Source organism: Chiloscyllium punctatum, chromosome 10 (genome assembly GCF_047496795.1).
Source record: "Chiloscyllium punctatum isolate Juve2018m chromosome 10, sChiPun1.3, whole genome shotgun sequence".
NCBI lineage: Eukaryota > Metazoa > Chordata > Chondrichthyes > Orectolobiformes > Hemiscylliidae > Chiloscyllium > Chiloscyllium punctatum.
The window spans coordinates 61483849-61511651 of NC_092748.1; the positions used below are offsets into that span (position 1 = coordinate 61483849).

At 43.9% G+C, this 27803-nt stretch overlaps 1 protein-coding gene across 6 annotated transcripts in view; it reads right to left on the reverse strand.

Moving 5' to 3' along the window:
- The window catches only part of kalrna (kalirin RhoGEF kinase a), a 753406-nt gene that overhangs the window by 360781 nt on the left and 364822 nt on the right, over positions 1-27803 (reverse strand). The window lies entirely within an intron of this gene.

The following is a 27803-nucleotide window of genomic DNA, read 5'->3' on the forward strand; positions in this document are numbered from 1 at the left end:
TGTATTTTAATTAACTAGGTTAGATTCCTCTTTGAATAACTGTCAGAAAACCAGTTTAACAGTGACTACCAAACTTTACCAAGTTTACTTGTATCATAATATCTGAGCAAAGTTGTTTTTATTAACCCCTTGGCAGGCAGAAAAGCCAATTTCAAGCTATATCTTAAGTAAAACAATATATTTTTGGTCACTACTTTTGACAGTACAGAAATATATGGCATACAAATGACAGCTTAATACAAATTAATGGAATAAACAGAAAAAAAACCAAAAAGAGTTTCACCAGTTAAGCCCAATGGTAACATAGGTTGATAAGAAAGGAAACAGGATATGACACTTGGTACTCTCCAGTTTGAGGAGTTTCAGGGACAGATAGAGTACCAGCTTAAGGTGGGCACGCAACAAGTGGGAGCATCAGAAATGAACAGGGAGTTCAGGAGTGGCTTGTCCATCATATGAAAATACCAGTATTGGATCTGTGCCTCCTACAGGTGCAGACTGTGTTACACACAATTGGAAAACTCCAGGAAATCTTAGAACAATACAATGTAAGTGGAGACTTAATTGTGTCTTTGCTGCCTCTGTTTCTGCCCTATGCATGGTCAACTCTGATTTGTTAGACACATAACAGAAGAGAAACTGGCTTCTGATATTCCCTTTAGAGAATTCTGTCTTCATTATCAAACTATAAAACATTGTTTCACAGGAAACACATGTTGCACTGTGTCCGATTATTTCTAAACAGCAGGGGATATATCTCACCACAATGGATGGTGGAATTTGAATTCAATTTTTAAAAACTGTCTAATGATGACCATGGAATCATTGTTGATTGTTGGAAAAACACATTTGGTTCACTAATGTCCTTCAGGGAAAGTAATCTTCACCTGATCTGGTCTGCATATGACTCCAGGCCCACAGCAATGTGGTTGACTCCCAATTGCTCTTTGAATGACCTAACAAGCCATTCAATTGTACCAATTGCTGCAAAGACTCAATGAAATGAAACCAGATTAATCACCTGGTATCACCCTTGGCACTGAAAAAGACAACAGCAGAAACAGTCATGTCAACTCCGCAAAGTCCTTCTCATTAATATCTGGGGGCTAGTGCCAAAATTGGGAGAGCTGTCTCTTAGACTAGTCAAGCAACAGCCAGGCATAGTCATACTCACAGAATCATATCTTATGGACAACGTCCTAGACACCACCATCGCCATCCCCAGATTTGTCCTATCCCACCAGCAGAACAGATCCGGCAGAGGTGGTGGCACAGTGTATACAGTCAGGAGGGAGTTGCTCTGGGAGTCCTCAACATTGACTCTGGACCCCATGAAATCTTGTGGCTTCAGGTTAAACATGGCCAAGGAAACCTCCTATGTACCATCCTCCTCAGCTGATGAAGCGTTACCCCTCCGAGTTGAACAACACTTCAAGGAAGGACTGAGGACAGCATGGGCACAAAATGTACTCTGGGTGGGGGATTTCAATGTCTACTATCAAGAGTGGCTTCACAGCAGTACTATTGATCAAGCTGGTTGGATCTTAAAGGGCACAACTACTAGACTGGGTCTGCAGCAATTGGTGAAAGAACCAAAAAGAGGGAAAAGTATATTTGACATCATCCTTACACAATCTGCCAGCTGCAAATGCATCTCTCCAATGCAGGATCATTAACAGCAAACACCACACAGTCCTAGTCGAGATGAAGTCCCACCTTCATAATGAGCATAACGCTCATTGTGTTGTGTGGCACTATCACTAAATGGGACAAAATTCGAACAGATTTAGCAATTCAAGATTGGACATTCATTAGGCGCTGTGTGCCATCAACAGCAGCAGAGCTGTACTCCAGCACAATCTGTAACTTCATGATCCAGATCAAGCCAAAGGATCAACTCTGGTTCAATGGTCAATGCAGGAGGACATGCCTGGAGCAGCATGAGGTATACATGAAGATGGTGAAGCCACCAAACAGAACTACTTGCATACCAAACAGCATAAGCAGCAAGTGATAGAGCTAAAAAATCCTATGAACTATGGATTAGATCTAAGTTCTGCAGACCTGCCACATCCAGTTGTGAATGGTGGTGGATGATTAAATGACTCACTGAAGGAGGATGCTCCACAAATATCCCCATCCTCAATGATGGAAGAGCCCATCACATCAGTAAAAAAGAGAAGGCTGAAGTTTTTGCAGTAATCTTCAACCAGAGGTACCATGTGGATGATCCATCTCTGCTTCCTTCAGTGGTCCCCAGCATTACAGATACCAGTCTTCAGCCAATTCCATTCACCCCCATGCAATACCAAGAAACGGCTGGAGGCACTAGATACAGCAAAGGCTACGGGCTCTGATAACATTCTGGCAATATGAAGATTTCTGCTCCAGAACGTGCTGCTCCCCTATTCAAGCTGTTCCAGTACAGTTACAACACTGGCACCAAACTGACTATATGGAAAATTGCCCAAGTATGCACATAAAAAGCAGGACAAATCCAACCCAGCTAGTTACTGCCCCATCAGTAAAACGATGGAAGGTGGCATCAACAGTGCTATCAAGCAACATCTGATCAGCAATATCCTGCTCAGTGACACCCAGTTTGGATTCTGCCAGGGCCACTCATCTCCTGACCTCATTACAGCCTTGGTTCAAACATGGACAAAAAAGCTGAATTCAAGGGGCGAGAGTGACAGCCCTTGATATCAAGGATGCATTCAAAAGAGTGTGGCATCAGGGAGCCCTGGCAAAACTGGAATCAATGGGTATCATGAGACAAACTCTCCCATGGTTAGTGTCATACCTGACACACAGGAAGATGGTCATGGCTGTTGGAGGTCAGTCATCTCAGCTGGAGGGCACTTCTGCAGGAGTTCCTCAGGGTAGTGTCTAAGGCCCAATCAGCTTCAGCTGTTTCATCAATGACCTTCCCTTCATCATAAGGTCAGAAGTGGGAATTTATTGCCGATGATTGAATAATGTTCAGCGCCATTCATGACTCCTCAGATATTGAAGCAGTCCATGTCCAAATGCAACAGGATCTGGACAATATCCAATCTTGGGCTGACAAATGGCAAGTAACTTACTTGCCAAATAAATGCCAGGCTATGACCATCACCAACAACAGATAATCTAGCCACCTCCCCTTGACATTCAATGGTATTACCATCACTGAATCTCCCACTATCAACATCCTGGGAGTTATCATTGACCAGAAACTCAACTGGACTCACCACATAAACACAGTGGCTACAAGAGCAGGTCAGAGGCAAGGAATACTGCAGCGGGTAACTAACCTCCTGACTCCTCAAAGCCTGTCTACCACAAGGCACAAATCAGGAGTGTGATGGAATAATCCCCACTTGCCTGGATGAGTGCAGCCCCAACACTCAAGAAACTTGATAGCATCCTAGGCAAAGCAGCCCGCTTGATTGGCGCTGCATCCACTCCACCAACAACGTCAGTGGCAGCAATGTGTACAATCTACAAGATGCCCTGCAGTGGTTCACCAAAGATCCCCAAACAGTACCTACAAACCCAAAATTGCTTCCATCTAGAAGGACGTGGGCAGCAGGTACATGGGAATACAGGGTAAAAACAATGACTGCAGATGCTGGAAACCAGATTCTGGATTAGTGGGGCTGGAAAAGCACAGCAGTTTAGGCAGCATCCAAGGAGCAGTAAAATCAACGTTATTTTGCCCAAAACGTCGATTTTACTGCTCCTCGGATGCTGCCTGAACTGCTGTGCTTTTCCAGCCCCACTAATCCGGAATACTACCACATTCAAGTTCCTCTCCAAGCCACTCACCACCCTGACTTGGAAATATATCACCATTCCTTTGCTGTCACTGGATCAAAATCCTGGAATTCTCTCCCTAATGGCCAACCCTCAGCAGGTGGGCTGCAGTGGTTTAATAAGGCAGCTCACCACCACCTTCTCAAGGGCAACTAGGGATAGACAAAAAATACAGGCCAGCCAGCGACACCCACATCCGACAAAAATGAATTTTAAAAAATTATTCAGTTCCAGTGAGTGTCATAATCAGCAAGGAGGAATTATTAGCCAATTTGCTTTAACAATGTTGTTGGTTGAGGGGAGGATACAAAAGAAAAAGTCTTCTATTTTCACATAGTATCATGGGTCCTTTATTGTCCATTGAAACAGTTGAAAAAGCATTCAAGGCCCTGGTTTGATGACTCACCCATAGTTGGCACGTCTGTTGATGCAACCTTCCCTCAGTATTGTAGTGGATCTTGATCCCAGATTTTTAAAGCTGATAATATTTTACTTTTTAGTTTAGTTAATAAACCAGTGTTTTATTTTGTTATATACATGTTATCTAAGTGAACTTTTCTTTCTGACCAAACGTAAGGCCATAAAATGCGTTAGTTAATCCCTTGCATTACTGAATATCCAAACAATTAATCCTGGTATTACAGACAGCTTTTCAATTCTTTTTTATCGAAGCATCACATTTCAGCTGAAACACCCATTGCTAAATGGACTGAAAAGCCATATTGAATATTTGAATGTTCTTCCTAATCTCTTGCAAAATCAGTCTGTTTCCCCACTAACTCTCATGTCTTAAAGAATTGCTTTTACTGGAATCTTTTGATTGTGAGACAGAATTCAGATGGTAATAAATTGAATGATCAGCATAACATTAAACAAAGTGCCATCTTTAATGACCTGAAATATAGTGGGCTTCATTAAAAAGAGAGAAATGGCCTGTTTCTGCCATTTTGCACATAATTTGGTTATTTGAAAAACACAGGTGATTTTAGTGTGGCAGATAATAAATGGAAATTCCCACATACGATTGGGTGCTGAAAAAAATGTTATTCAGTGTGTGTGTGCCTCTGTGTGTTAACATTATGCATATAAAAAGAAAAAAAAGACAGAAATGGGTGATATGGGTGATTTGGTGAGAAAACAAGTTTTTAAAAAAGTAACATGGAGATTCACAAATGAAATACTTTCTGGATATTAAAAAAAAGTTAAAAAGTAAGAAGTGGGCGTTCAAGATGGTCATCAACAGGTCCAGGCACAGACCATGAAGGGTGCAGTGATTTCCTGTTTGCTCCTCTATGCTCATGCCCAGGTTTCCCAGGAGATGGAACATGTCATATCCGCCAATGCCCATCAAAGCTTTTGAAGCAAGGTGGGCACCACGGAAGCTGGATTGATTTATTTCCCCATCCAAATCTACTTTGGTTTAGTCTCCTTTTTCCCACCGTTCATTTATGAGATATTGTTGAACTGGTGGGCACTACTAATTTAATTAGAGATGCAAGTGATTTGGTGGTGGTTTGTTTTTTTTCAAAAGAAATGGGCTCACAAAGGTATAGTGGGTGGTATGTAATTGCAATGATTAAAATGGCATCAGACCAAGTATTTGGAATGTTCTAGTTTTGGTCATTTCAACCAGAGTAGTAGAAAGGACAGCAAACTTTTCCTCATTGTTTTAAGGTTGGGAGAAGGAAATCAGATGAGGTTTTTAATAAGTACATCTTCACACAATTTTTTTTTCCTTTCTCAGGAATAGTGTGGAGGTATGGCAGCATTCCTATACTATCTGTTAGCCTGTTGAAATACATCATGGACATAGTCACTCTTTCAACAGCCAAGAATTCCTTGTGTGGGACTTTGGACCCAGAGGTTGGCAATGCGATTGCCAAGCCACAAGATGTCCTGCAGCAGAACAAAATGGCTAGGGGGCGAATCAGCCAATCAGCCCACCACTTCTGAACACCAATCAGTTGCTCCTTGTGGAAAGCACATGTCTGTATCAAAAATTTAAAAAAGTAATTTGACCTCAGCAGTCATTGTGTGTTGATTTTATGTAACAAATCCTGAAATTCTCATGTATGTAGTATAGTTGTCACATCCCACAATCAGGCAACATAGTGGGTTTTTCAGCTTTATGTTGTAAATAGGCAGTCTCAGTATTGCAGACTCTGAAACCAGATTGAAGAGACTCTATCTTAGAAGTTGTTATCTTTTGTTTAAACTAGTTTGGCAGGAGGATGGCAACCAGAGCTACAGATCTGAGGACAGAGTAGCTAGTGAACAGCCAGATACAGTGTGCAAAGAGTCTGTGAGGAGGGACAGACAGTTGATAGGGCATAGTTGCAGTCAGTGTGATGGGTTGAAGTGTGTCGATTTTAACGCAGGAAGTATCAGGAATAAGGGTGATGAACTTAAAGCATGAATCAGTGGTTGGGACTATGATGTTGTGGCCACTATGAGACTTGGATATCAAAGGGGCAGGAATGGTTGTTGGATGTTCCAGGGTTTAGGAAGGAAATAGTGGGTGGGGTAAAAGAGGTGGGGGAGTGGCATTGCTAATCAGGGATAGTACGACAGCTGCAGAAAGGGAGGTCATCAAGGAGGGTTGTCTATAGAGTGAGAATGGGTGGAAGTCAGAAAGACGAAAGGAGCAGTCACTTCATTGTGAGTTTTCTACAGAACCCCCACTCCCACCCCCAACCCCAATAGCAACAGAGATACAGAGGAGCATATGAGAGGCAGATTTTGGAAAGGTACCGAAGTAACAGGGTTTTGTCATGGGTAGCTTTAACTTCCCTAATATTGATTAGAACCTTATTAGATCAAATAGTTTGGATGGAGCAGTTTTTGTCAGGTATGTCCAGGAAGGATTCCTGACTCAGTATGTAGATAGGCTGAATAGAGGGGAGGCCAGTTTGGATTTGATGCTTGGTAACAAACCAGGCCAAATGTCAGATCTCTCGGTGGAAGAGCATTTCGGTGATAGTGATCACAACTCCCTTACTTTTACTATAGTCATGGAGAGGGATAGGAGCAGACAGTTTGGGAAAGGGGACATTACAATGCTATTAGGCAGGAACTGGGCACCTAAATTGGGAACAGGTATTCTCAGGGAAGTGCACAACAGAAATGCAGAGATTATTTAGGGAGAACTTGGTAATAGTACTGGATAGGTTTATCCCACTGAGGGAAGGGAGGGATAGTAAGATGAAGGAATCTTGAGTGACAAGGGATGTGGAACATTTAGTCAAGCGGGAGAAGGAAGCTTGCTTAAGACTGAGGAGGCAAGGATCAGACAGGGCTCTAGAGGGTGACAAGATAGCCGGAAATGAACTAAATAATAGACTTAGGAGAGCTAGAAGGTGGCATAAAAAAGCTCTAGCAGATAGGATCAGGGAAAACCCTAAGGCGTTCTACACTTATGTGAGGAACAAGAGGATCGCCAGAGTGAGAGTAGGGCCGATCAGCGATAGTGGAGGGAATCTGTGCCTGGTAGTTGGAGGAGGTACAGGAGGTCCTTCATGAATACTTTGCTTCAGTATTTATTACTGAGAAGGACCTTGACATTTGTGAGGATGGCGTGAAGCAGGCGTATATGCTTGAGCAGGGTGATGTTAAGAAGGAGGATGTGCTGAAAATTTTGAAGAACTTGAGGATAGATAAATCCCCTGGGCTGATCAGGATATCCTGAAGAAGGGCTTATGCCCGAAACGTCGATTCCCCTGCTCCTCGGATGCTGCCTGGCCTGCTGCGTTTTTCCAGCACCACACTTTTCAACTCTAGTCTCCAGCATCTGCAGTCCTCACTTTCTCCTAGCTGATCAGGATATACCCAAGGTTACTAGGGGAAACGAGGAAAGAGATTGCCGTGCTTTGGCGATGATCTTTGTGTTCTCACTGTCCACTGGAGTAGTGCCAGATGATTGGAGGGTGGCAAATGTTATCCCCTTTTTCATGAAAGGGAACAGGGATAATCCTGGGAACTAAGAACCAGCCAGTCTTATGTCAGTGGTGGGTAAATTATTGGAGAGGATTCTGAGAGACAGGAGAGACAGGATTTATGATTACTTGGCAAACGATAGCTTGATTAGAAATAGTCAGCATGGCTTTGTGAGGAGCAGGTCATGTATCACAAGTCTTACTGAATTCTTTGAGGATGTGACAAAAGACATTGATGAAGGTAGAGCAGTAGATGTGGTGAACATGGATGTTAGCAAGGCATTTGATTAGGCTCCTCATGGCAGGCTCATTCAGAAAGTAAAGAGTCATTGGATACAGGGAAAACTGGCTGTCTGGATACAGAATTGATGGGCCCACAGAAGACAGAGGGTGGTATTCAGCCTGGAGCTCGGTGACCAGTGGTGTTCGGCAGGGATCTGTTCTGGGAACTCTGCTCTTTGTGATTTTTCTAAATAACTTAGACGAGACAGTGGAATGGGATTTAGTAAGTTTGCCTATGACACGAAGGTTGGTGGAGAGGTAAATAGTGTGGAGGGCTTTGTAGGTTGCAATGGGACATTGACAGGATGCCGAACTGGGCTGATAAGTGACAGATGGAATTCAACTTAGAAAAATGTGAAGTGATTAATTTGGGAAGATTGAATTTGAAGACAGAATGTAGGGTTAAAGGCTGGACTCTTGGCAGTTTGGAGGAACAGAGGGATCTTGGAGTCCATGTCCATAGATCCCTCAAAGTTGCCACCCAAGTTGATAGGATTGTTAAGGAGGCATATGGTGTGTTGAATTTCATTAGCAGGGGATTGAGTTTAAGAGTCGTGAAGTTATGTTGCAGCACTATAAAACCCTGGTTAGACCACACTTGCAATATTGTGTTCAGTTCTGGTCACCTCATTTTGGAAGGATGTGGAAGCTTTAGAGAGGGTGCAGAGCAGATTTACCAGAATGCTGCCTGGATTGGAGGTCATGTTTTACGAAGGAAGGTTGTGGGAGCTAGGGCTTTTCTTGTTGGAGCGAAGAAGGATGAGAGGTGACTTGATGGAGGTGTTCAAGATGATGAGAGGCACCGATAGAATAATTAGTCAGAGACTTTTTCCCACAGAAATGGCTATCACAAGGGGGCATACTTTTAAGGTGATTGGAGGGAGGTTTAGGGGAGATGTCAGAGGTTGGTGGTGGGTGAATGGAATGCGCTATCAGCAGTGGTCGTAGAGTCAGATACATTAGGGACATTTAAGTTACTCTTGGATAGACACATGGGTGATAGTAAAATTAAGGGCAAGTAGGCTAGTTTGAGCTTAGAGCAGAATAAAAGATCTGCACAACATTGAGATCTGAAGAGCCTGTACTGTGTTGTACTGTGCTGTGTTATATGTTTACAGAGTGACATATTTACATCACACATATTTCTGTTATCATATGTAGTTTCCATACATTATGTATGGATTCTGCCAGGGCTACTTAGTTCCTGACCTAATTCATCTTTGTTCAAACATGGACAAAAGAGCTGAATTCCAGAGGTGTGGTGAGAATGACTGCCCTTGATGTTAAGGCTGCATTTGACCAAGTGGAGCTGGGGGGAAGGCAGGTGGAAAGACAAGAGATGGATGCAAGTGGGGATGCTGCCACATGCTCCCACAAAGACGTTGAACTGTTTATCAACTTCAGAAACATTTTGCACCCCCGCCTCAAGTTCACATGGACCATCTCTGGCACCTCCCTCCCCTTCCTGCACCTCTCCATCTCCATCTCTGGCGACCGATTCAACATGGATATCTATTTCAAATCCACCGGCTCCCACAGCTACTTCCCACCCCACCTCCTGTAAAAATGTGATCCCTTAATTCAATTCCTCCATCTCTGCCTTATCTGCTCCCAGGAGAGCAATTCCACTCCAGGACATCTCAGCTGTCCTCCTACTTCAGGGACTGCAATTTCTCCTCTCACATGATCAACAATGCCCTCCAGTGTATCTCTTCCACTTCCTGCACCTCCACCCTCAAATCCCGCCTCTCCAACTGCAACAAGGATAGAATGCCCCAGGTCCTCACTTTCCACCCCACTAATCTCTGAATACAGCGCATTATCCTTCGCCATTTCCACCACCTGCAGTCAGACCCCATCATCAGTGATATATTTCCCTCCCCATCCCTTTCTGCATTTAGCAGAGACCATTCTCTCTGTCACTCCCTTGTTAGGTCCACACCCTCCACCAACCCGCCCTCCACACCTGGCACCTTCCCTTGCTGCTGGAGAAAGTGTAAAAACCAGCACCCACACCTCCACCCTCACCTCCATCCAAGGCCCCAAAGAATCTTTTCACATCCAGCAGAGATTGCCCTGCACATCATCCACCCACCTCATCTACTGCGTCCATTGCTCTTGATGTGCTCTCCTCTTCGTTGGGGAGAGAGGACGCCAACTCACAGAGCATTTCAGGGAACATCTCTGGGACACACACACGCCAAATAATCCAACTGTCCTGTGGCTGGCCACTTCAACTCCCCTCCCATTCCCGTAAGTTCTGGGCTTCCTCCACTACCAAATCAAAGACAACGGGAGGAAGCACGCCTCATCTTCTGCCTTGGGACCCTGCAATCACATGACATCAACATCGATTTCACCAGTTTCCAAATCTCCCCTCCTCCCACCTCATCCCAGATCCAACCCTCCAACTCAGCACCGCTCTCTTGACCTGTCCTACATGTCAATCTTCCTTCCCACCTATTTGCTCCACTCTTCCCTCTGATATATCATAATTACCCCCACCTGCATTCACCTATCCCCACAGCCCAACCCTCAACCCCCTATTTACCTCTCATCCCCCTTTCCTCTCCACATTCCTAATGATGGGCTTATGCCCGAAACGTTGACTCTCCTGCTCCTTGGATGCCGCCTGGTCAGCTGTGCTTTTCCAGTGCCACTCTTTTTGACTCTGTCAAACATGCTCAACAAAATTCCAATTGTTATTGTGTATATGTTTACTGTGCTGATTTACTTCAAGGTAACAATTCAAAACCATTTATCAAATGTGCTTATTATAGAATAGATTGTCCTTGAAGCAAATAATAGCATCTCAGCTGAGCTGAAGGCTGTTTCAATCACCATCACCTGCAGTTCTTAGGTGTTGCTAGACTGGAGTTTCTCCAGCACATATTACTTTTATTTCAGTTTTCCAGCATCCACCATAACTTTGCTTTTATCCTCTCCATCTTGCCTGAATTTTAGGAAGCCTAGTGAAATAACTCCAAGGAAGCTGGTAGCCCATCACTAAGCCAGCCTTTACTTACACACACACTCTGAACAGCTAGCTCAGAGCCCATCCCAAGAGGAGCGAGAGTCTGTGAGACTCCTGTTTATATTTGTCAGCCAGAGCTCCCTGATTAGCTCAGGTCAAGAACCCCAATCAGAGATCTCATACTCAATGTGATCCACCTGCCTCTCATTCCAATATCCACCCCCTCCCCCCACCCAAGTCCGGGGATGTGGCCTGTTCTTTATCATATAACTTCTCCTGGGACATTTTCCTAATAGGTCTGATTTCTTTGACTCTGAATCAGTCATGGGCAGCGTGAACCGGACTATGGCCCATTACTTGCACCGAGAGTACTTGGAAGGAATTCCTCCTCTTCTTCAAGCAGTAACAGTATCAAGGCTGTATCCATCTTGGATTCTGATGATTCTTTGATGCTCGACACAGGGGGATAACCCACAGTTTCTGACAGGCCTTCTCGCTGTTCTGAGGGACGAGGCATGTTTTGCTCCTGTACCATTTGCGAGGTAACAACTTTCAGATGATCCATGTTTGTTCAGGACTGCCTCACCTACTCGAGCGTTGAATGTCACAGGAGCTGACCTCACATTGACCTCACTTTGTACCCATTCAGGGCTGTTTTCGTGATTTTGACACCAAACCGTCCTCTGAGGTAAACCGTCTTTCTCACTTAGTGGAGGCATGTGGCAAGCATTGACATTCCTGATGTTGTTTCACCCTCCCTCCCAGGTCCAGGAATATCAAATTTAATCTGGTGTGGAGTCTTCTCCTCATTAGCAACTCTGCTGGACTATCCCTGCAGTTGTGTGAGGAGTGGTCCTGTTATCAAACAGGAACCAGGACAGTTTGGTATCAAGTGAAGCTGTCAGCTATTTTATTAAACCTGTCTTCAACATTTGGACTGCTCTTTCTGCCAGACCATTGGATGATGGATGCTATGGAGATGTCAGAATATGCTAAATGTTCAGAAATTCCACTTTCAGAAATACTCGAAATCTCAACTGGTAAATGACTTCTCATTTTCTGTGGACAATACTTCTGGGAGTCCGTGTTTTGCAAACGATGCTCACAGCTTTTCAACTGTCATCCCCAAGTTTGATAAATTAACTCTATGCATGTCCAACCATTTTGAATGGGCATCCACAATGACCGGGAACAGTAAGCCCATGAAAGAACCGGCATATTATCGCGTAACTGAGTCCACGGTTTGACTGGCCATTCCCACAAATGTGGGGGAAGTTGCTGGTGGTAGTTTTTATCCTTGTTGGCATTCTGGGCACTGCTCCATCAAAGCAGCTTTGTTGGCATCCAATCCTGGCTACCAAACATAACTTCTTGCCAACATCTTCATTTTGGAAACCTCTGGATGATTCTGGTGGAGTTCAGCCAGTATCTGCAGTAACCTTTACTTGGGATAATCACGACTATTCCTCATAATAATATGCCTCTAATCTGGTCTCACATGGTCCAGAAACCTTTCTCTTCTGGTAGTAATGGTCCTTTTGTTTCCCCTATCATCACCGGTTGTTTTAGTTTTGACAGGACAGGATCTTTTTGTGTCCACAGTCTAATATTTGTCAGCAGTGACCCTTTATTTACATATGCATAGAACATGGACTCTGACCAGCTAGCTCAGAGCCCATCCCTAGAGTAGTGAGAGATTCTGAGACTCCTGTTTAAACCTATCAGCTGCATTGGCTCGGGGTTACAACTGTAATCAGGGATCTCATACTCAATGAGATCTACCTGACCTTCATCCCAAACAAGACACCTGGATACACCACGAAAAGCACAGAGTTTATATGATGTCCTTCACCTTTAGAAACGGAAGAATATGGTTTTGCTTGGTTTACATGACAACATCCTGACAATTACGATGTGCATTCCAGAATGGATTGTGTGTAACACACACACACACAGACACACACACAGACTTTTTCTGTCCAGTCTGAAATTTATTATATACATTCAATTTCAAATTACTGAAAAAGAATGTATTTTATAGACCCTTGTAACCACTTAATGATGGGGCTATTTTATGCTTTTTTTAACCACATTGAGTTGTGCCACACATATGGTCACTGAACCAAAATAAAATCAGCTGAATTTTATACCAAGAAAATATTGGCAGCTGAGCTTCAGGATAAAAGTCTAATTACTTAATGTCAATTTTATTTTATATTCTCAGGCACGCTGCCAAAAAAGGGTTGAGATTAATTATTAAATGATCTGAAATGCAGAGAATGATTAAATTGATTTTCTGATGGCCTGCTTTGAATTACTTTAATTATAAAATTATAAAAATAGCATTGTATACTTTAAATGAAGGAGCATAATTTGACATTGTCCTTTGGGAAAAAAGCACTGCTGATGAAAAGTATTTCCTGTTTATCTCATCATGTGGAAGCATTTTTCTTTATAGTCTTTGATATTTTTATCATGTATCTTGGGGTTTCTAATTGTGAATGCATGGTACAGAGCATGATACAGCAGATGGTACATGGCAGGTTAGTTATGTGTTTGCTGAATATGCCGCTGGCACATGGTGCAGATATGAGATTGATGTTGCATATTGCCCCCTTATATGAAAGCGGCTGGCCATCCAGGTATACTACCCTGTTGTCTGACTGTGATCATGGGCATGGCAAAGGCAAGGTAAGGCAAGTTATGGATGGTCCAAGCCTGCTGTTAGGTGTGAAGTGAGTGAGGAATTCTTTCATGACCAAGTGAGCAGCCTTGCGCTGCACTCTGCTCACATCTGTGAGCAGGGTGCAGTCCCTGTGTGCAAAGTTTTGACTTTATTTCTTATTTACTACTGAATACTTATAAGAACTGTAGTATTGGACTTTTGACTTGTTTCTTTATTTTTCTACTTTTTGCTTAAGATTTTGTAGGCGAAAGTGAGGACTGCAGATGCTGGAGATAAGAGCTGAAAATGTGTTGCTGGAAAAGCACAGCAGGTCAGGCAGCATCCAAGGAGCAGGAGAGTCGACGTTTTGGGCATGAGCCCTTCTTCAGGAATGAGGAGACTCTGCCAAGCAGGCTAAGATAAAAGGTAGGGAGGAGGGACTTGGGGGAGGGACGTTGGAAATGCGATAGGTGGAAGGAGGTCAAGGTGAGGGGGATAGGCCGGAGTGGGGGTGGGGGCGGAGAGGTCAGGAAGAAGATTGCAGGTTAGGAAGGCGGTGCTGAGTTCGAGGGGTGGGACTGAGACAAGGTGGGGGGAGGGGAAATGAGGAAACTGGAGAAATCTGAGAAACTGGAGAAACTGGTGAACTCTTTCTCCAGCCGTCGTGTTGCTATGGTCTGGTGATAGAGGAGTCCAAGGACCTGCATGTCCTTGGTGGATTGGGAGGGGGAGTTGAAGTGTTAAGTCACGGGTAGTTGGGTTGGTTGGTCCGGGTGTCCCAGAGGTGTTCTCTGAAACGTTCCGCAATTAGACGGCCTGTCTCCCTAATATAGAGGAGGCCACATCGGGTGCAGCAGATGCAGTAAATGATGTGTGTGGAGGTGCAGGTGAATTTGTGGTGGATATGGAAGGATCCCTTGGGGCCTTGGAGGGAAGTAAGGGGAGAGGTGTGGGCACAAGTTTTTGCATTTCTTGCGGTTGCAGGGAAAGGTGCCGGGAGTGGAGGTTGGGTTGGTGGGGGGTGTGGACCTGACGAGGGAGTGATCGTTTCAGAACGCTGATAAGGGAGGGGAGGGAAATATATCCCTGGTGGTGGGGTCCGTTTGGAAGTGGCGGAAATGACGATGGATGATACGATGTATATGGAGGTTGGTGGGGTGGTAGGTGAGGACCAGTGGGGTTCTGTCCTGGTGGTGATTGGAGGGGCGGGGCTCAAGGGCGGAGGAGCGGGAAGTGGAGAAGATGCGGTGGAGGGCATCGTCGATCACGTCTGGGGGGAAATTGCGGTCTTTGAAGAAGGAGGTCATCTGGGTTGTGCGGTATTGGAACTGGTCCTCCTGGGAGCAGATGCGGCGGAGATGAAGGAATTGGGAATATGGGATGGCGTTTTTACAGGGGGCAGGGTGGGAGAAGGTGTAGTCCAGATAGCTGTGGGAGTCGGTTGGTTTATAGTAAATGTCCGTGTTGATTCGGTTGCCCAAGATAGAAATGGAAAGGTCTAGGAAGGGGAGGGAGGAGTCTGAGACGGTCCAGGTAAATTTGAGGTCGGGGTGGAAGGTATTGGTAAAGTGGATGAACTGTTCAACCTCCTTGTGGGAGCACGAGGCAGTGCCGATACAGTCATCGATGTAGCGGAGGAAAAGGTGGGGGTGGTGCCAGTGTAGCTGCGGAAGATGGACTGTTCCACATATCCTACGAAGAGGCAGGCATAGCTGGGCCCATGCGGGCGCCCATGGCTACTCCTTTGGTTTGGAGGAAGTGGGAGGATTGTAAAGAGAAGTTGTTCAGGGTGAAGACCAGTTCAGTCAGTCGAAGGAGGGTGTCAGTGGAAGGGTACTGCTTGGTACGCCGGGAAAGGAAGAAGCGGAGGGCTTTGAGTCCTTTGTGATGGGGGATGGAGGTGTATAGGGACTGGATGTCCATGGTGAAGACAAGGCGTTGGAGACCGGGGAAGCGAAAATCATGGAGGAGGTGGAGGGCATGGGTGGTGTCCCGCACGTAAATGGGGAGTTCTTGGACTAAGGGGGACAGGACCGTATTGAGGTATGCAGAGATGAGTTCAGTGGGGCAGGAGCAGGCTGAGACAATGGGTCGGCCGGGGCAGTCAGGTTTGTGGATTTTGGGCAGGAGGTAGAAACGGGCGGTGTGGAGTTGTGGGACTATGAGGTTGGAGGCAGTGGATGGGTGATCCCCTGAGGTGATGAGGTTATTGATGGCCTGGGAGATGATGGTTTGGTGGTGGGAGGTGGGGTCATGGTCAAGGGGGCAGTAGGAGGTGTCCGCGAGCTGGCGTTTAGCCTCAGCGGTGTAAAGGTCGGTGCGCCAAACTACTACCGCGCCTCCCTTGTCTGCCGGTTTGATAGTGAGGTTGGAGTTGGAACGGAGGGAGTGGAGGGCTGCACATTCCGAGGGTGAGAGGTTGGAGTGGGTGAGAGGGGTGGAGAGGTTGTGGCGGTTAATGTCGCGGCGGCAGTTGGCTATGAAGAGATCGAGGGCAGGTAAGAGGCCAGCACGGGGTGTCCAGGTGGATGGGGTGTGTTGGAGGCGGGAGAAGGGGTCATCAGAGGGTGGGCGAGAATCCTGGTTGAAGAAGTAGGCACGGAGGTGAAGACGGCGGAATAATTGTTTGATGTCTCGCCGCGTGTTGAACTCGTTAATCCTTCGATGTCTCGCCACATGTTTCCTCATTTCCCCTCCCCCCACCTTGTCTCAGTCCCAACCCTCGAACTCAGCACCGCCTTCCTAACCTGCAATCTTCTTCCTGACCTCTCCACCCCCACCCCCACTCCGGCCTATTACCCTCACCTTGACCTCCTTCCACCTATCGCATTTCCAACGCCCCTCCCTCAAGTCCCCCCTCCCTACCTTTTATCTTAGCCTGCTGGACATACTTTCCTCATTCCTGAAGAAGGGCTCATGCCCGAAACGTCGACTCTCCTGCTCCTTGGATGCTGCCTGACCTGCTGCGCTTTTCCAGCAACACATTTTCAGCTTAAGATTTTGTACCTAGGTACCTTGTACCTAAAATGGCACGATGAATGGCGACTTGTAAACCTTTCACTGCACTCCTGTATCCCTGTACTTGGGTATATGTGACAATCAAATCTAATTCTAAATTCTAAACTGGCCTCACAGCAGCCTTTCAATGCTAGTTGCTGGCGTGCCCCAAGGCCACAGGTCTGCAATTCCGAAGTGTCCTGCAGGTGGATCGGAGAGATGCCAAGTAGATTATGAATGGAGGGCAAATGTCAGGTACCGATGTCTGTGGTTGGAGGGTGTGTGCATTTGGTGTCAGTGAATCGTGTCCTGAGATGCTGTTTAATGCTGAGCAACCTGGAGGTTATTGCAGCTCGCAGTGAGCCAAAGTCGCTCTGACCTGGTCTGACCTCCATGTTGAGAACATAAGAACGAGCAGGAGTAGGCTATCTGGCCCTTCGAGCCTGCTCCACCATTCAATAAGATCATGGCTGAACGTTTTGTGGCGTCAGCTCCAATTACCTGCCTTCTCACTGTAACCCTTAATGCCTACATTGTTCAAAAAAATTAATCTTAGCTTTAAATACATTTACTTAATTAGCATCAACTACTTCACTGGGCAGGGAATTCCATAGATTCAGAACCCTCTGGGTGAAGACGTTCCTCCTCAATTCAGTGCTAAATCTGCTCCCCTTAATTTTGAGGTTATGCCCTCTTGTCCTAGTTTCACCTGCCAGTGGAAACATCCTCTCCACGTCTATCTTACCTATTCCCTTCAGAATTTTATATGTTTCTATAAAATACCCCCCATTCTTCTAAATTGCAAAGAATATAATCCCAGTTCAGTCAGCATCTCCTCATAAGCTAACCCCCTCAACACAAGAATCAACCTCATGAACCTCCACTGCACCCCCTCTAGTGCCAGTACATCCTTTCTCAAGTAAGGAAACCAAAACTGTACACATTACTCCAAGTGTGGCCTCACCAGCACCCTATACAGCTGCAACATAACCTCTCTGCCTTCCTAATTACCTGTTACACCTGCAGACCAACCTTCTGTGATTCATGGACAAGGACACCCAGGTCCCTCTACACAGCAGCATGCTGCAACTTCTTACCATTCAAGTAATAGTCCTTTTGACTGTTACTCCTACCAAAATGGCTTACTTCATATTTATTAACAGTGTATTCCATCTGCCAGACCTTTGCCCACTCATTCATTGTATCTATGTTCCTCTGCAACGTTTCACAGTCTTCTGCACACTTTGCTCTGCAACCTCATCTTAGTGTCATCGTCAAACTTTGACAACACTGCTTGTGGTCCCCAACTCCATTTGTGCAAATTGTGAATATTTGCAGTCCAAACACTAACCCCTGAGGCACACCATTATTTACTGATTGCCAACCAGAATAATACTCATTTATCCCCACTCTTTGCTTCCTGTTAGTCAATCAATCCCATATCCATGCTAATACTTTACTCCTAACATCATGCATCTTTATCTTATGCAGCAGCCTCTTGTGCAGTACCTTGTCAAAGGCCTTTTGGAAATCAAGGTACACCACACCTACTGGGTCCCCGTTGTCCACCTTGCTCGTAATGTCTTGTAACATAATAGAATTCCAAAAGCTTAGTTAAGCAGACCTGCCCTTCATGAACCCATGCTGCATCTGCCCAACGGGACAATTTTTAACTTGATGCCTTGTTATTTCTTCCTTGATAATAGACTCAAGCATCTTCCCCACTATAGAAGTTAAGCTAACTGGTCTATAATTCCTCATCATTTGTCTACTTCCCTTTTTAAATAGTGGCATCACATCTGCTGTTTTCCAATCTGCTGAAACTGCCCCAAAGTCTAGCAAATTTTGGAAAATTACCACAAGTGCATTTGCTATTTCTCCCGTCATCTCGTTTAGTACCTTGGGATGCATTCAGAGCCAGGAGACTTACCTATCCTTAGCTCCATTAGTTTGCCCTACATGATCTCTTCCATGATAATGATTGTTTCCAGGTCCTCACCTACCTTTGTCACTTTGTCAATTACTAGCATGTTATTCATGTCCTCCACTGTGAAGACTGACACAAAATACCTACTCAATGCCTTGACCATTTCATCATCTCCCATGACTAAGTGCCCCTTCTCATCCTCTAAAGGAGCAATGTTTACTTTAGCACTCTCTTTCATTTTATATATTTATAGAAACTTTTGCTATCTGTCTTTATATTTTGTGTTCGATTTTTTCTCATACTCTATCTTACTTTTCTTTATGACTCTTTTTGTGGCTTCCTGTAGCCCTTTAAAGCTTTCCCAATCTTGTAGCTTCCTGCTGATCTTCGTCACTTCGTATGCCGTCACTTTCAATTTGATAGCCTCCCTTAATTCCTTCGACACCAATGGCAGATTACCTCTTTTTTTTACAGTCTTTCCACTTCACTAGAATATACTTTTGCTGAACACTTTGAAAAATTGCTTTGAAAGTCCTCCACTGCTCGTCAATTGTCCCACCATAAGTCTTTGTTTCCAGTCTGCTTTTGCCAACTCCTCCCTCATCCTATTGTAGTCTCCTTTGTTTATGCACAGGACTCTGATATTAGATTTTATCTTCATCCAAATTCTAAATTCAACCATACTGTGATTACTCCTTCCAAGAGGATCCCTAACTATGAGGTCATTAATTATTCCTGTCTCATTACACAGGACAGGATCTAGCATAGCTTGCTCCCTCATGGGTTCCATTATATACCGTTCAAGAAATCTTTCGCAGATACACTCAACAAACTCCTCTTCAAGGCTACCATGACCAAGCTGGTTCGATCAATCGGCATGTAGATTAAAATGCCCCAAAATAATTGCCATACCATTTTTACAGGCATTAGTTTTTTTTGTTAATTGCCCGTCCCAATGTGATGTTATTATTTGCTGGGCTATAGGCTATGCCTATCAGTGACATTTTCTTCTTAGAATTTCCAATTTCCACCCAAATCGATTCAACCTTATTCCCCATAGAACCTAAATCGACTCTCAGCACTTCCCTGATGTCAACATTGAATATCAGAGCAACACCATTTCCCTTAGCCTCCTGACTGTCCTCAAAATATTGATATCTGTCTTTTTTGGTGTGTTTGGTAAGATAGGAGGGTGAATATTAATAAGGCAAGCCCTGGCATTAGGAAAGCATTTAATAAGCTGTGATCCCCCTTTAATTGTCAACTTGCCACTGCCTAGTGAGAAACCTGCCTCACGACTTTCCCTTCTGCTCCAGCACCCTTCATATTAAACAGGTCATCTCTCACCATTTCCACCATCTCCACAGGGCTGGCATCATGAAACCCATTTTCTCCTCAGAAATGACTTGTCAGAGGCTGGCACCCTATCACCAATCGCCCTTTATTTACAAATACAAATCCTTTTACATAGCAATGCCTCTCACTGTTAAGCATTCAGGGGCCCAATGTCCCTGACATTTCACCCTTTTATATTAGATTAACAGCCCCAATCAGGGAACTCATATTCTGTGGTGTCCACCTGGCTGACCCCATTACAATCACGACATGCCCCCCTTACCTGGCAGCAGTTTGAAATGACCATTTCCTTTGCAACATCTTGGCCTGGTCCTCAGGCTCTCTCAATAACCCTCTCACTTTCCGACATCCAACATACAAGGATAGGACATACAATGCCTCCCTTTTCATCTCCTCCCTTCACACCATCCAAGGTCCTAAATGCTCCTTTCAAATGAAGCAATCACCTTTTATATAGAAAGTAAGTGCTGAACAATACTGAAATGCAAGTCAGAGCAGATATCTGGCAACTCCAAAGAGACCCTTATTCCACTGGCCCTCCATCTAGGATAACAATCACCAACATCTCAGGGCATGTATTCTATATGCACATTTTCCTCAGATATCGGCATATGATATATGCCTGCCTCACTGAACCCACATGCCTCATCTCTGATCCAGTTACAATGTGGTTCTTCTCTTAAATGCTATACACTGGCACTGGCATCAGTCATTGTAATGATGACTCGTGTTGCCTTTCAGACCGATGCAAATCATAATGCTCACTGGAAATAGAAAGTCGCTGTTACTAATCTTGAGAACCCATTCAGAGATGTGGTTACAAGGTGACCAAGACTGGGAACTCAATATTCAAGGCGATTTAAGGTTCTTGAAAAATAAGCAAAATGGAAAAGGAGGTGGTAAAGCACTGTTAGTAAGGGACGCATCAGTGCAGTGATGATATACATGCAGTCAATTGTGACGTAGAATCAGTTGGAAATAATGAACAGCGAGGGAAAGAAATAATGAGTGGGAGTCATCTGTGGGCCTACACAGAGTTGCCTCGCAGGACCAAATATAAATCGGAAAATAATGGAGGTGTGTAAGAAAGGCTCTACAATTGTCATTGGTGATTTTAATCTGCATCCTGACTGTTAAAGTCAGACTGGCAAGGGTAAAATCCAAGATGAATTTATAGAGGGATTAGGAAGTGCTTCTTAAAGCAGTAGGTTACACAACCTTACTGGAAACTATATTCGATCTAATAAATTGAAATGGAAGAGGATTAATAAGCAATCTTATAGTTAAGGATCTTCAAGGGGATAGCAATCACAACATTGTAGAATTTCACGTTCAGCTTTAGAGGGAGCACCTCAGGTCACATGCCAATGTTCTCAAACAATATAAGAATAATAATAGAGGTATGAATAAAGAGTTTTCTAAAGTGGGTTGGCAAAATAGACAAGGAGAAGGTTAGTAGATAAACAGTGAAAGACATTTAAGCAGCTATTTCATAACACACTGCAAAAAATTATTCCATTCCAAAAAAGAATTTAATGAGAATGACGAAGAAAGGTGGTCATGGAGAGAAAAACTAAATAGTGGCACACCAAAGGATTGAGAATTTTTTTGGAATCAGCAGATAGCTGAAAAGCTAATAAAAAGAGACAAACATGAAAGTAAACTGCCAAGAAATATAAATATGAACACTAAGGGTTTTTATGGGTATATTGGAAGAAAGGGAGTAGCTAAAATAAGTGTGTGACACTTCAAAGATGTAGCTGGGGATCTGAGAACAGGGAACAGTAAAACTCCAGTAGACCAGAGGGATCTGAATATTCTTGTTCATGAAGTACAAAGACTTACAATGGAGTTGCAGCAACTAATTAAGAGGGAAAATGGAATTTCAGCCTTTATTTTGATGGGACTGGAGTTTAAAAATACAGAAGGCTTGTTACACTTGTCGAGGTTATTGGTGAGGCCACACCTGGAGTAGAGATTGCAACGTGGTCGCTGTATTTAAGAAAGCATATATAGGCATTGGAAGAAGTTCAAAAGAAATTCACTTGGCTGATTCCTAGGATGAAGGACTTGGCTTATCAAGAATTACTGAAGATAAGGTGGCATAGTGGCTCACTGGTTACAACTGCTACCTCGCGTGCCAGGGACCTAGGTTCGATTCCACTCCCAGGTGACTGTCTATGTGGAGCTGTGTGCATTCTCCCCATGTTCTGTGTGGGTTTCCACTGGTGCTGTGCTTTCCTCCCACAGTCCAGAGAAGTGCCGGTTACATGGATTGGCCATGCTAAATTGCCCGTAATATTCATCGATGTGTAAGGTAGGTGGATTAGCCATGGGAAATGCAGGGAGACAGGAATAATGGAAGGTTAGAGGGTGTGCCTGGGTGTGATGGTCTTTGGAGCACTTGATGGGCCAAGTGGCCTGCTTACATTCTATCGGCATTCTATGTTAGGGCTTTATTCATTAGAGTTTTGAAGAATGAGCAGTTTTCTTATTGAAGATTCATATTGAAGATTCTGAGGGGAGCTGACAGAGAAGATGTTGGGAAGATCTTTCCACCAGTGGGAGATTCCTGGTGTAGGAGATATAGTTGCACAGAATAAGGGAATATTCATTTAAAAGTGAGATTTGAAGGAATTTCCTCTCTCATAGGATAGTGAATGCTTGGAATTGTGGAGAGTTGTGGAGGTTAAATTTAAAGAGCAAGTAGATAAGATTTTTCAAAAATCAAGGGGTTATGAGGAATTGGCAGGAAAGAAGATCTGAAGTCTGGGGCAGATCAGACTTTCATTCATTAATAGGATTAGGATGTTGCTGGCTGGGTCAGCACTTATTGTCCATCCCTACTTGCCCAGACGAAAGTCAAAAGGCAACCACATTGCTGAAGGACTGGAGACACATGTAAGCCAGACCAGGTAAGGATGGCAGTTTCTTTCCCTTAAGGACATTTGTGAACCAGAAGGATTCTTCCAACAATCGACAATGGATTCATGGTCATCATTAACCTCTTAATTGCAGATTCTTTTGATTGAATTCACCATCTGCCATGGTGGGATTTGAATCCAGGTCTCCAGAACATTACCTGGGTCTCTGGATTAACAGTCCTCCAATTATGCAACTAGACTGTTGCCTTCCAAACTTATAGAATGTTGGGGCAGACTTGACAAGCTGAATGGCCTATTCATGCTCCTATTTATTATATACTTATGCTCTATGTGAAGCTCAATTAATCACAGGGATTGTAAAAGTGCCACCTGCGGGTCACAATGCACAAAGGTAATGCAAGATTTCATAAACTACACAAGGGCTGTTCCAATTCTAGCAAATCCTCAGCAAGAACATTAATCAAGATTAGGGTCTGACTTCAGCCTTCTCAATCGAGAGATTAGTACGCTAACATAATCGAATGCTTTGTACTTGTTTATACAAATGAAGAAATAATTCCTCAAATGAAGAACAAAAAAATGACAGAAATACTCACTTGCCAATAAAATATTTTAATCATAGCCACAAGGTGGTGTTCCTTGTACAAATTTTAAAATACATTCAGAACTTAATTCAAGTCTGAGTAGATGCCCCTATGAAACGTGATGCTCTTGTAAGTAAATCTGAAAACTGTAATATTATAAATACTTCATTTACGTTCATAATTGTAATGTTCAAAACATCTGCCTATTCTCCTGCATTGCACTTCCCTAGTTGTGTTACTTCTGTAGTTCCAAAATCAAAGACTGGGAAATCTCTTCCACTGTGTCTTCTAGTTTACCTACACTTTCCGAAACTTCCAGCAATCTTGTTTATCCCAAAACCTTATCTGCCTCATTCTCTGCTGCTTTTCCCGACCTTCCCCTCAATGCCCAACACACAAATTTGATGAAGCCTATCAGTTATTTCCTCAAATCTTCTTTGCTCAACTCCTGACCACACCACTTCACTTCCTCAGCAAGTCTTTCTCTTCCAGAAAGCTGAAGCACATCATTGTCTTGAAAGTATTCTCTTAGCTCCCCTGATATTTATTATTTATGGTGCTTCAATCTGTATCTCACATCTGTCATGGCAGCTGGGATCATGGGCAGTGCTGGGAACTCTCAGCTACCACTCAGGGATGCAAGAAGGGGATGCCAGGAACATCACTGTAGCAGTGGGACTGGTGTGGACAGGTTTAGTTTTGGGCTTGGGGTAACACACCTGTTTCTCCTGACCCATAGCTGTGCTGGAAATTCATTTACCTTCTGGATCAGCCTCTTTGGTTCATTTTACCTGTTGGGCTTCCTGAGAACTAAGGAAGCTAGCTGATGTAGACTAAAAAATTGAATTCCTACTAAAGTGTTGGCACACACAGCCTACAAAATCTTTTAGTTACCATCTGACCAAGTTAGAATGCACAGATATGTGGGAACACCACCATCTGTAAATTCCACTCAAGCCACTCACCATCCTGACTTGGAAATATTCCTTCACTGTCGCTGGGTCAAAAACTTGAAACTTCCTCCCTAATGGTATTATGAGCCTACCGAAAACAGATAGACTGCAGCAGTTCAAGCAGCAGCTCACCACAACATTCTCTGAGGCAACTTGGATGGGCAGTAAATGGTGGTCCAGTTAATGACACCCACACCTCACACATGAATAAGATTAAAATGTTTTTTTTTACAAAATACCCCATTTTTCATCCTGCTGCCCTTAAAATCAGAATGGTTGAGTTGAAGGCAGATGGGGTTCTAGTTTTGGATTTTTAACCAATTATCTTCCCAACTGCCCAATTCCCCATGTTTTTGGGGTTAAAATTATTCCTATTGAGACAATTTTCATTGTTTCCACCTGGGAGTAAGAGAGTAGCATCACCTTCAAACTGGGGCCATTTGCCTCACCTGTTAATCTCAGTAATGTAGGTAGATCCATTTTGAATAGGGTCAATGGCTATTTAAAGTGTCCACCTATTTCAGATAAACTGTAAAGAGTATCTGGCTGCCATATTAGGTTAGAATTGATTGGTGTCAGCACTGATCACCATTCATACTTCACCCACTTCCAGTTGTGATGGTGCTAAAAGCTCCAGTAAGTGTTGAATTATTTTTTGTGGGACTTGGAGGAGCAGTAGTATTCATGTAAGTCCCACCACAATCATGTTGATCCCAGTCACTCTGCCTTTATGTTTGTGATCAACTCCTCTCACTGCCTTCTACCTAGCCAGGGGCTGCCCTGACCCTCAAGCTTGAAGCTTCAATCTGGTGAACTGAATTATTGTATCCACTCTGGAAGCACAGATTTTCTTTGACTGTTTCTTCCCCTCTGCGTGTACCTTTGGTTTCCTCTAGCAGTATGCTCTTGATCAACTTATATGTTCTTCAACTTATATGCTCTTCAACTTATATGTTCTTCCCTACATTGTTATCACCAGATGCAGAGGATGATCTTTGACATTAATGTTGATAATATGCAGTTCTAGCTGTCTACCACTTCTGTTGATCCAAAAGCTGCTAGTCTCAATTATGACCTGGATCGGCAAAAGGTTTTCTCCTTTTCAAATTCAGTAAATGTGAAACCAGCTTCATGATTACATCTGTGTATCATTGGCTTCTGTCAACGTTTTGAGCTTTTACTCCATTTGATTCTGAACTTGCGAAACCCCCTTCTTGATATCTGTCTCAGGTTCTTTTTGTTCCATGTTCAATTTATTAATTATCATGACCACATTCTTCCACCTCCAATACTCCCACCTTTTTCTTCTATCCCTCCATTTCTGCCACCAAACCATAACCTATACCTCCACTGCCTCAAAAGTTAACTTTTCCAAATTTTCTTTATTCATCTTCCTGTCTCAACCATTTCAACTTATTCAAAATGCTGTCGTTAGCATCCTCACTTGTCCTAAACTCCACAATACCATGCTTCCAACCTACATTTCCTACTCCATACCAGTGAGTTGAATTTTAATCCACAACATTACTTTCACACCTCCCAATGGCCTCACTTCACTGAACTGTATATCCTTCAATCTGAAACCCTTTCATGTATATTCCAGGCTTTTTGTCCTCTGGTTGTTCCATCACATTGTTCATGGCTGCTCATTTATTGACTTCTCTTTTGCCCTCTGGAACTCCATTGTCTTGCACTACTTAGCTGATTCCCAATCTGCTTTCAAAGACTTCCCTCTTTTCACCAATTCTTTAGCTGTTTTTCCCTTTTCGCCTCCTGTTTATCATTTTATTTTTCCCTCCCCATAATGTTAAAGGCTTTGAGCTGTGTTCCCACATACGGAAAGTGTTGGAGAAATACAAGTGTTTGGGGGTGCATTTGCTGACATATTAAGTATACAAGGTGTGGAGTGTAGGCTAAAGAGTGCTTGAACGGTTTTATTTTCATCCAAATTAAAATTCATGCTGGTAGAGAATGCCGAAGGTATCTGGAATGCAACATATATTCAAATAGAAGGAAAAGTTACCAATTAGCAATAAACGATGGAAGGTACTTATAAGCAGTTACAATTATTCTTATAGTCATCAAAGAGAGGAAACTTTCATCTCCACAAATTGACTTGAAAAATGTTCAGGCAGCAGACATGAAAAAAATTATGTTAAACATTGTTTCGACCCTTATTGATTGATTAGAGTCATAGAGATGTACAGCATGGAAACAGACCCTTCGGTCCAACCTGTCCAAGCCGGCCAGATATCCCAACCCAATCTAGTCCCACTTGCCAGCACCTGGCCCATATCCCTCCAGATCCTTCTTATTCATACACCCATCCAAATGCCTCTTAAATGTTGCAATTGTACCAGCCTCCACCACATCCTCTGGCAGCTCATTCCATACATGTACCACCCTCCGTGTGAAAAGGTTGCCCCTTAGGTCTCTTTTATATCTTTCCCCTCTCACACTAAACCTATGCCCTCTAGTTCTGGACTCCCCCACCCCAGGGAAAAGACTTTGCCTATTTACCCTATCCATGCCCCTCATAATTTTGTAAACCTCTATAAGGTCACCCCTCAGCCTCCGACGCTGCAGGGGAAACAGCCCCAGCCTGTTCAGCCTCTCCCTGTAGCTCAAATCCTCCAACCCTGGCAACATCCTTGTAAATCTTTTCTGAACCCTTCCAAGTTTCACAACATCTTTCCAATAGGAAGGAGACCAGAATTGCACGCAATATGCAACCAATGTCCTGTACAGCTGCAACATGACCTCCCAACTCCTGTACTCAATACTCTGACCAATAAAGGAAAGCATACCCAAACACCTTCTGCATTATCCTATCTACCTGTGACTCCACTTTCAAGGAGCTATGAACATGCACTCCAAGGTCTCTTGGTTCAGCAACACTCCCTAGGACCTTACCACTAAGTGTCCAAGTCCTGCTAGGATTTGCTTTCCCAAAATGTAGCACCGCACATTTATCTGAATTAAACTCCATCTGCCACTGGCCCATCTGGTCAAGATCCTGTTGTAATCTGAGGTAACCCTCTTCGCTGTCCACTACACCTCCAATTTTGGTGTCATCTGCAAACTTACTAACTGTACCTTTTATGCTCGCATCCAAATCATTTATGAAAATGACAAAAAGTAGAGGACCCAGCACTGATCCTTGTAGCACCCTACTGGTCACAGGCCTCCAGTCTGAAAAACAACCTCCACCACCACCCTCTGTTTTCTACCTTTGAGTCAGTTCTGTATCCAAATGGCTAGTTCTCCCTGTATTCCATGAGATCTAACCTTGCTAATCAGTCTCCCATGGGGAACCTTGTCGAATGCCTTACTGAAGTCCAGATAGATCGCTCTGCCCTCATCAATCCTCTTTGTTACTTCCTCAAAAAACTCAATCAAGTTTGTGAGACATGATTTCCCACACACAAAGCCATGTTGACTATCCCTAAT